This window comes from Sinocyclocheilus anshuiensis, unplaced genomic scaffold (genome assembly GCF_001515605.1).
Source record: "Sinocyclocheilus anshuiensis isolate Anshui unplaced genomic scaffold, SAMN03320099.WGS_v1.1 scaffold51, whole genome shotgun sequence".
NCBI classification, from domain to species: domain Eukaryota; kingdom Metazoa; phylum Chordata; class Actinopteri; order Cypriniformes; family Cyprinidae; genus Sinocyclocheilus; species Sinocyclocheilus anshuiensis.
Window position 1 is genome coordinate 3,249,134 of NW_015548296.1, and position 11,065 is coordinate 3,260,198.

Genomic DNA, 11,065 nt, shown 5'->3' on the forward strand with positions numbered 1-11,065 from the left:
CTTCCAAGCATCTGTCGCCGCTGTCAATGCCAAGCTGGGCTAGACCAGTCCAAACACCAGGAGCCAGCTGTTTGCATGCAAGAACCACAAATAAATGCTGGTCTGGTCCTGCCGCTACCCACAATTTCTTCATTAGTTTAACAACGCCTTAAAGGAACAGTTCCAGCAAAGACGTAAATTATTTGAGTAAATCATTTACTCACCCTCATGTCATTGCAAAGCAGTATAACTTAATTTTTTCTGTGTAGCATAAAGATATTTTGAGAAACATCTTGTTTTTATTTGTCTGTACAATGAAGGTCAATGAGGTCCAATGATGGACAATGGACAAAACATTTTGAGTTCCGCAGAAGAAAGAAAGTTTGGAATGAGATGAGGGTGAGTAAATGACAACAAATTTTTCTTGAAGTTAGTAACCAAGGTTATGTCAAGCAAATCAGAACCTAACACCCACTTGGATAGTTATGAGGCTTACTGGGGCGTACTTTGTGGAGTGCATGTTTTACAACATAAGATGTCTACAGAGTGAGACACTCCAAAGCAAGAAGAGGAAGTGCACTCAATGATTCATAAACTTAGTGGGGTGAGTGTCTGAAGCACGTATGAAACAATCTTGCTTTGCTCGAAGGTGCCTCAAGGCCAAAAGGGCCTGGAAATGAATTACAAAAGCAAAAAAAAAAGTTTTGCGTGATCCAGACAAAGACAACATTCATCGCATGCATCTGTCTGGTTCTTAAACAGGAAATACTGACTTGACCTTGATCAACCTTTAGCTGTAAAAATACATAAAAATACAAAAAAATAAAAATGTTCTTAAATCTGAAAACATCAGGCATGGGAGGAGGATCCCACCCTGAGAATGATAAAATATTGTCGTAAAATCAGATGCGAGATGCAAATGCAAATGTTTGCCATTATTACAGTGCCCATAGTCCTTTTTTTGGACATTAAAAGGGGTCCAAATCAGGATTTATAAATTGCCTATAATGTCCAAGTTTTGGCTTTGTTTTTCTGTTGAAAGTCCTTATATATCCAATATACACGTTTCTATATTGCTTTGACTGTTCTCTATATATCCCACCTTATCGAATAGCATAATTTTTCGATCATATACCATGGCCTGCACGCTATTGATCAAAGTACTTTTTAATCACTACCTTCAGTAATAGTAATACAGGATTTACATCTCACATACAGTCGTATTAACAGATTACAGTGTTCACACTAAAAGCATGAACCATTGTGGCACGTGCCTTTCACCGAAATGAAAATGATGTAAAAAGCTTTGTGGGTACAGTTGCGAATGACTGGCTCTCATACCCAAACGAAAATGTATATCTATGGAAGGATTACACAAATATTCCTGTGCTTTCATCCCGGGCAGGATCGTCTGTGAAGCTAATGCGTGTCAGTGGCAAATTAAGGAAACCAATTAGAAACACATATTAGACAAAAAAACATTAGCCAAGGGAAATGAGTTTGTGAGCTAAATTAACTGAATTAAACAAAATAATATTTATTTTATAATTTTATAAGTAGAAATTAATGTTAATTTCTGCCTAAAACAGTTTTTACATTTATCAAGTTGCATAAATGGTATATATCTATGTATACCCAGATAAAAGATTCCTAATTACTATTTTGTTTCAGTTTTTACGATTAAATAGCATTAGGGACCCCCATAACATAAAAGCCCAATATGTCACCCTAATATTATGTTTGTAACTTTATTAGTCACCTCAAGGGATCTTGTGCTAGTGTTAGGGTACAATGTGAAATTGATTTGCCTGACTGCAGTGTTATGAAGTTGTTTGTCTGTTGTACTGACCTGATTAAAACTCCACAGCAAATATTATGTTCCTGTCTCCTCATTTGAATTTCAATGCAAGAGCTGCACATGGCCCATGAGTTATTCCAAATTCACCTGAACAGGGTACAAATACCAGTGTATTTGCATGCGATGTCTGCCTTGTCTGCTTTGTTTGTGCAAATCAGGTAAAAGCAAAGACATAATTAGAATGAGCAAGTTCATGATAAAGAATAATAATGACTTCATCTAAATACAGCACAATGCATTTTGGTCCAATTTCATGAAGAATCCAGTTAGTCCATCTAGGACCCCAAAATGTAAAATAAAGCTGTGCTCTATCCAGTAGCTGATTAGAAATCCCAGAATTATGTAGGTCGTCTGAACTATTTTATTAAGATCATTAATGTCTTTTAAAGTATAACAGTATAAAACAAAATCTATAGATTCACGTTTTGCAAGTCATGAAAAATGCAAATCATGACATCATTAAAATTTAAATTAAAATAAATGAATTTAGAAAACAATGAAATCAAAAACACTTACTGAAAAGATAAAATATTCAGTCTTATTTGCCGTGGGAACATCAACCAAAATCAGAACATCAGAACTGCTAACTTGTGAATGTGTTTTTTTTTTTTTATTATTTCAATATTAACTTAAAATATCTTGGAGTACTTCACGGGAATAAAATACAAAAAAGTTTGGGAATCCAAATTAGTTTGAACAGGCACTGCAAAAGGCTACCCCCTTGGGGTCCTAGGCAGACTCAACTCAAAACATTGTTGATGTTTTCGTGCGAAAATACACTATGCAAAAGTGGTGCAACTGGTTACAGAATTTGCCCCAAAGTGTATTTAACATCGCAACGTCTCTATTTGCTCAATTATTAGGTCTTAATTAACGGTTAACAAATTTTTTAAAATACACTAATAAGCTTGTCGCTTCATTCTCCTCCAGCATTTTGAGAGACAGGATTTCTGCAGTTTTCCTCAAAATCAATATTTATGATAGCTTCAGGACTGAGAATGATGTGGAATATTGCGTATTGAAGGCTCGTCTTAATTATTCCCTCATGGTAAAGAAGAAGGAGCACACAAGCCTACGCGCTCTAATTGACACAGTGTAAAATCTCCCTCAGGTGCACGGCACAGAAACCGGTATAAAACAGGGTGTTTGTGCATTTTTCAAAGAGGCTGGTTTGAAGAAGACTGCGGGGATGAGACAGACTGAGACTTTATATTTGTCTCTGAGGTGTTTACGTACAGAAGAAAGAGAGCAGATTGGTGGCTTCTCGCGATCCCCGTGGAATAAACCATCTATTAGCGGTTAGAGAAGATATTGAGAGGAGCTTGGGTGTTTGTTTTGTGTTGTATTCTCTTCTCCCTCTCGCACAAGATGTTTGAAGTAGGTCAGAGATGTTGTGTCGGTAAAGTGTGGGGACCTGCGAGGACTCAGCAGGAGATTTCTTCCAGCCTTCTCACAAGGAGCAAAATAATTGAGTGATATTGAAATACTTTTTTCCTTTTCAAGATGTGTGCAATGGTAACATACTGTACCTGATTAAAATCAAAGCCTGCACGGCTTCCTGCTTAAAGGAATAATTTTAAAGGGATAGTTCACCCAAAAAATGACAATTACGTCAACATTCACAGTCTCTTATGCGCATCAAGGCTGCATTGCTTGATCTAAAATACAGTAAATAACTAGTGTGAAATATTAGAATTTAAAACACTATTTGAATACATCTTAAAATGCAGTTTATTCCTGTGATGGTAAAGCTGAATATTCAGCATCATTACTCCAGTCTTCAGTGTCTAATATGATGATTTGCTGTTCTTGTTTCCAGTGTTGAAAACAGTTGTGCTACTTAAAATTTTCGTGGAATAGTGATATTTATTAAATATTTAAATAAACATAGCCATCATAACATATTTAAATATATATATATAGAGATATATATAGATATAGATATATATAAAATAAAGGGTTTGGCACAACATAAGGGTGAGTAAATAAAGAGAAATATTTCATTTTTATCCTGAGGAAGAACATGTTACTCAACAGCCAACGTATTGCAGCCTCAAGACGGAAGCAGACACTCATTAAATAAGAACAGACAAGCGAATGGCACAGGCTTGACCGTACATGTATGACTCGCTCACTGTTATGTGTTTGCTGGGATAAGAAAGGGCTGAGCATAGCCTTCTTTGACTTTCTTGAATACCCAAAAAAGAAACAATCAACTACAGCTCAAAGAAACAAGCAAATGAGTTGTTGCATATTTGTATAATGAGACACTGGTAGGAATGAGAAACGGTTCATGCAAATCATTTAGGCCTTTTTTCTAGCCTTACGAGACAGGAATGATTATTCTGATTGTATTATAATACAACATTATACAATACTTTTTTGAGTGTTCAGGAGGAGAACCAAGAAAAATGCAGCTGCGGTAAAAAGTTCTATAGCATTTACTATGGATTTATGAAATACACTGGCTATAAAAAAAATATCTGAGCTTCAATACACTTTTTCCATTGATCACTATGAATTTTTGTTCCAAAACATTTATGTTCAAAATTTTTGTTCAGAAAAATCTGTATTTTTTTTTTACCACACCTTAAATATATCATTGCCTGTGTGTCATGTTTTTGCCTATTGCAACTAGTCGCAGATCAGAGGAAATTTGGTGACTCTGAAATCCATTTGAAATCTACCCCAAACTACAAATACTTGTGCAATAATATACTGGTAATTACAGTGCAGTTTGTCAATTTTTCAAACATTTATTCTCTAGTATTTTCACAAAACAATGGAGAGAAGGAAATGATGGTACTAGGAAAGGAAACAAGAATGGTAGATGTTGCAAGCCAGATTGAAACTCACATCACATGAGCAGAGCACAGCTCAATGTGTTGGAGAATGAACATGACATGACCGTCTTTTTAAACATTCCATCAGGGAAAAAAAAAAAAGATATTTGATGGATCTGTAAGGATTTGATGAAAAAAAAAAAAGCTGCACAGAGTGCAAGACCTTTGTAATGACTCAAAGTTTAAGGTAGAGAAATGGAGCAGAGAAAAAAAACAGCACTGATTCAAATGCCCATTCACTCTTTTCATTACCTCCATTGTGTCTAACAAACTCTAGAGCAACACTATTTGGTTTTCAAGGTATTTTTCTGAATGGAGTGCAGATTGCGACTGATCTGGGGCCTGTTCTGGGGACTATGGCAAGCAGGCGCTGACCTTCTGTGGCCATCAGCTGCCTTAGTGTTTCATAAAGTGATTATTAAGGGATTTGACCTCTAGCTTTTCTTCTAGCCATAATATTGTGTGACAGCCATCATCAAGTGTCTATCAAAGTAGATAGTGAAGGGCACATAGGAATTGCAGTTGGGTCCTTTTGTTAAAAAATCCAATGCGATAAAGCAACAAAGTCTAAACAGTGCTGTAACTGTCCTTGAAAACAGCATTGTGTTACTAACGCTCCTGTTTTAGCCTTGGTGTCACAACACAGGACACCTGATACTGAATACATTTGAGTAAAGGCACGTGGGACATATTTCTCGACCTTCTGCAAATCGTGGGGTTAGAATATCCCCCCGTGAGTGGAACAAGTAAACAGAGTCCCATCCATCGTTCATGGATTACTTTATACATGGATCCTGTCAAGAATAAACAGCCACATCAACAACTTTGTACATGGACCCTGCAAGAATAAATAACATCAGCAAAGTGTATGGGAATTTTTCTAATACTTCACCCAAAAATTAACATTTGCTTAAATTTTACTCTCCCTCATGCCATGCAAGATGTAGATTAGTTTGTTTCTTCATCGGAACAGATTTGAAGAAAATTTTAATCACATGCTCACCACTGGATCCTCTGCAGTGAACGGGTGCCATCAGAATAAGAGTTCAAACAGCTGATAAAAAACATCCCAATAATCCAAAAGTGAAATGTTGAGTGTTTGTAATAAATCGATCATTAAGTTAAAATAGTCTTGATGGATTTGTTTCTTGCAAACACACAGCTTTTCACATAACAAGCCATTGATGGAGTCATGTTTTGGATTATTGTGATGTTTGAACTCTCTTTCTGACGGCACCCATTCACCGCAGAGGTGAGCAAGTAATGCAATGCTAAATTCCTCCAAATCTGTTTAAGATAAAGAAACAAACTCATCTATATCTTGGATAGCTTGAGGGTGAGTAAAGTTTCAGCAAGTTTTCATTTTTGGGAGCACTATTCCTTTAAGTGATAATAAATTAATTTTTAAACAGTCTCCTTCAAGTACAAAAGACAAACATAAAACTGGATATGAAATGGACATGGCAAGATGAGACAAAAGCAAAAACAGAGATTTGTCCCAGCCCCTTTCTTGCCCTTTTAATGTCCACTCTTTGCTTACTTCCTCCAGGCCCTTCATCTCACAGTCTCCCAGTGGACCTGAGGGAAATGGACTCTTAGTCTGCTCTATCCATACATCACCTACTGACACTGATGGCCCGACTTTTGGATTCTTACATCTGATGTTTCTTTCTTAAATCAATTATTCAAGATCTCAGATTCATGTCAGAGAGCAAGCCTATTCATCATTCCTAATTGCCATGCACCACGTCGCCATTGATCAAAGCACCTCCACCTTCCTCCTCAATATTTAACGTCATTGAAAAAAAGACATGAAATAATACAAAAACTGTCACTTACTCCAAAAGCTCACTTGTGACCCTTTTATTCATTTTATTCATATTGTGGCTTCACTCAAGATAAACGTCAGCTTTTGAGGAAAGTTTATCGACATATTGTCAGAACCTATGCATGACCGGTAATTTCAATCTGTTCTTCTCACAAATCTACTGTATTTTAAGGCTTTAAAAAAGTTGGAATAAAGTTCATGTCACAGAGACCACGTTTCTGACACTTTTATGGAGAATTACTTTTACAGCAAGCCGCACTTAGGCAAAAGGCTTCACATTTCTGTCAGTTATGCAGATACGCCAGCACCAAAACAAGCAATATTTATATATATATATATATAAAAAAAAAAAAATTGGGGTAACTTGTCATTATGATTAATAAAACCTCAAACTAAAATTAAAAGCGAAAACTAGCAAGCGGAAAAAAGTGACAATGAAAACTAAATTAAAACGACAAATTAAATACAAATAAAAACCACTACAATAACCCTGCATCAATCAATGTGGAAATTCAAGCTTGGGTATTTTCAACTGACCAATAACTCAAGTCAAGGAAGCCATGCTGTTCACCATATGACCTTTGCTAATATGATAGTCATGCACAAATGATTGGAAAAGTGATTATCGGAGTTTACTGTCCTGTGTATGAAACAAGCAGACATTGTCTTGCTAATTCAGCTGTTTGTGATAAGATCCCAGCAATTGATTGCAGCTTTGGCCATGTAGAGGAACAAAAGAAGGTATCAGTGACCTCGCACTGGTATTTGATGAACCTATAGAGAAGCATGTTTTCAGCCGAACTACATTAATGCTGAAGGGTCTAGAGTCAACACAAGAAAATGGAGGTCACTCCCATTCAACTGCAAATGGGAATTACACTGTGGATCTGTTTTTCTATAGTGTAAACAGCCAGTGAGTAACAGCAGTCTACAAAGAATGATGTGAGATTAGTCAATTATTTCAATATTTTGAGCTAGCAAAAACAAGAACAATCAAAAACAGTTTCAAGTTTATCAGAATAATGTCTAAGGTCTATCAGAAAGGATGAAATGTGTGTCTGCAGCAGTCCAAAGTCCCCTGAAATACATTAACCTTTATAAAAACATCAACTGCAGCAAAACAAACATCTTCCCCGAAAATCTGTTTGATCAAGCAGTCCATTTGCATTTAACTGCAAAAAAAAAAAAAGAAGAAGAAGAAAAAAACTGCTGTGCTAGTCTGAGGTAAATAATATTGGCATTACGGTGGGAAAGGCTTCGGAATAGAGTGCGAGTATCATTTCTAATGCAAATGATTACCATCTTGTATCCATCTTCAGTACGCCCTCACCATGACCTTTCATAAAGCGCTTTTCTTTCTCTGATAGACTAGCATTTCAAAGAAGACATTTTCTTTCAAAAAGGCTGCAGAGAGCAAAGGTTGAGGGCACTCACAGATCTGGGTCTTATTTAAGGTTTCTATCGCCTTGTCTATGCCTTGCAGGTTCTTCATTTCCTGTGAGATCAGTTGTACATGGTTGAATCCACTGGTGCAAAGACTCACTGAAGCCACACTCTTACATTCAACTGGCACAGACTACCATTCAGTAAATCAGTATCTGTCTTTAACTCAGCTAAAGAAACATCTTGGCCAAATATAAACATTTTGTCATAATTTCCTTACCCTCATGGCCTGTATATCATTATTCAGATGTTTTTGTCTATTCAATAGACAAAAAAAGGGTCAGTGTGGTCCTTTCTTCAAAATATCTTTTATGTTCCAAAGAAGAAATGCATACAGCTTTGGAACTACATGAGGGTGAGTATAATTTTCATATTTTGGTGAATTATCCATTTAAGCTAGTGTCCCAATTACCAACTCGATAATGAAAGTAGACAACTCCCAACTGTTTTCACTGAAATTTCACCTGGGTCTTTAAGACCCATTTATTAAGGATGGAAGGGGGTGATACATTAAATTGCCTGCAAGAATTCCCTGATTTGCATTTTGGCAAATTATGGTTAAGTCTGGCAAAACAAGAGCAGCAGTACCATACAAAGATACACAATTGCAATAATCTAGATGAGGAATTAAAGGAAGAGTTGACACAAAAATGAAAATTGTCATTAATTACTCACCCTCATGTCGTTCATGTCATTTTTTGATGAAATCCAAGAGCAAATCTGTATAAGTATCTACAATAAGGCAAAACTGCTAGTATCTACTTGTAAGCCTTTCCAAACCTTGTTCTAGCTGACCTATAAGAAAGTAAGCTGAGAAAAAGAAGGTAATCCATACTCCTTTTTACAACTGACCTTACTTTCAACAGCCACTTTCAGGTTGGCCTCTCTTCATGAAGGGTTCCTGCTTGCCCAGGTCAAGGATCTTTTCATTTTAACTCCTCAGTGGTGGATCTACCCTGAAGCAACAGTAAGAACAAAAAAACAACACATCTGAATCAAGCCCCTGGTATAGCAAGAAAGCATTCTCAAAAAACATAAACACCACTGTAATGTAAAGCATGCAAAACTTTTGAACAGTAACAGCATTTCACTGTGTCACGCCAACAGAATCAAACATGAATCATGAAGAAAGCTACTTTGAACTACCTGGTACGCAACCATGAATGTACAGTAGTTGTGCAAATTAAGTTCGCCCTAAGAATTTATTCTCGATAGTATTCTGGTGCCTAGATTTGGGTGCTGCTTCAACTGAAGTAAATCAAAACTTCTTGTTTTATTAGTACAAGCTAAAAATTGTAAGTCTGAAAGAGAAAGGCCAGATGTGTCCACGTGAGCCTTCTCGGTCCCATGCATAACCATCTGGGGTATCTGAGAGGTGAAAATTCTGTTCAAGGATGAGAAGAATCCACTGGAGTATCTCTCATTCTTTCTCATGAAGGAGATGAGACTGTCTCTAGAGTAAGAAGTGCTCGTTCTTTTGCTGTGCAGAACAAGGACAGAGGCTGAGCGACTATTAAATGCGGCATAGCGATCGAACAGAAAGTCTCTCTCTCTCTCTCTCTCTCGACACTGCAGAATATGCCCACAGCTAACAATGCTTGTTGCCCAACACTGTGAAAGCAAATATCCACAATTACAGCCAGATTGAGAAAGAAGCCTAGGAACAGTGCACAGTGGACAGTTGGTCTTAATGATTTCCAATCCATTTTCTTTCATCCAACAGAACAAAAACACATTTGACTAATGCCATCTAGATGACATCAGGAGGACGTCAATACCCTCTCTACGTGATCAAATGACCATGAAGGGCCTTTTAAATACCACACCACTAAATCAGTAGACTTTTATTCTTTAGGACCCAGGCTTGATGTGATGTGCCCTTAAAGAAAACTCAATTTAAATAGCATAAACTACTCCAAATAGACTTGAAACTGGATTTTGAAGGCAATGGCGCCACATACACAACAGTGGCCATGACATTAAATCCCAGAAATCCTGAAACAGAGTTAAAACATCATGTGTAAGTGTCCAAATGTAATGGAGTGATAGGAAAGTGCATGAAAACCTGGTCTCTTGATGTCCTTAAGTTGTGAACACAAAGATGTGGCCAGCTCACCAAGGTCCTCCGTTTGCTTTCCGACCTGATGTCCTATTCACCGAGTCCCTGAAATAAACTCTCTTCAGGGACGTGTTTGAGTGCATGAGTATCGACTCACCAATGTTCTGATTAAAAGCAGGTTCAAGCAGTTGAAATATAAGAGGAAGTGTCTTTACCTTTATTTGTTTCTGTTTTCCTTGTTGCTCTTTTCTGCTCTGCTTGAGCTTAATATAGGTTATTACAGTGAAAATGAGAAATTAGGCAAAATGCATTTTGCTCCTTTAATGCACTCTTAATGGGTCTAGCATAGATTGCAAGTGTGGCCCGGGCTCTCTTGCATTCTATGAATATGTTTTCATAATATAAAGCTGGTATTAAGCAATGGATTATTCAGACTCACTCTGAGTGATGCCACTTGTATGCTACACATCACATTTTGCATCATGCTCTTTGTTTTAATCTTTATTATAAACTCCTGCATGATTGTTCATAATTTAAAATAAAAATAATTTTCAATTCTAGATTCTTGACTTACAGTGGTAGTTCAACAAAAAATAAAAAAATCCCCCACCCTTTTACCCACCCTCAAGTCCTTTATTATTATTATTATTGACTTTTTATTACTATATATTAATACACTGGACTCAATTGTAAAAATACTTATTTTAAATGCATAAATTTGAAGCTAAACATTTTCAACTAAATAGTATTTTGATACAGCTAAAATACATTTTGTACATGTTTTATTGTTTTTTGTTTGTTTGTTTTTTTCTATCTAAATGTGGTCTATGTGACTCATGTCCTATATCTCATATCTTCTAAAACAGAAAAAAATTAAGTCTTTATTCCTCCATAGCTCGCCTTTCCACATTCATGGTAGTTCATCAGCGAAACAGAGAGAAATAAAGTCAAATCTGTTCAAGTCGATCCTGTACACAAAATCTGTCTGAATGATTCACAGTTTCGCAGTGATCCAGCAGGTTTCCCACTGGAAAGAAAATAACAATAATAATAAC

General features: G+C 36.5%; 1 protein-coding gene across 2 annotated transcripts in view; it reads right to left on the reverse strand.

Annotated features, from left to right (window-relative positions):
* Window positions 1-8,894, reverse strand: part of tafa1b (TAFA chemokine like family member 1b) — a 185,419-nt gene extending 176,525 nt beyond the window's left edge. For both annotated transcript variants that reach the window (XR_001630516.1, XM_016443728.1), the window contains exon 1: window positions 8,809-8,894. The gene's annotated coding sequence lies outside the window, so the exon portion shown is untranslated. The remainder of the gene's footprint in view (window positions 1-8,808) is intronic.
* Between the last annotated feature and the right edge of the window lie 2,171 nt (window positions 8,895-11,065).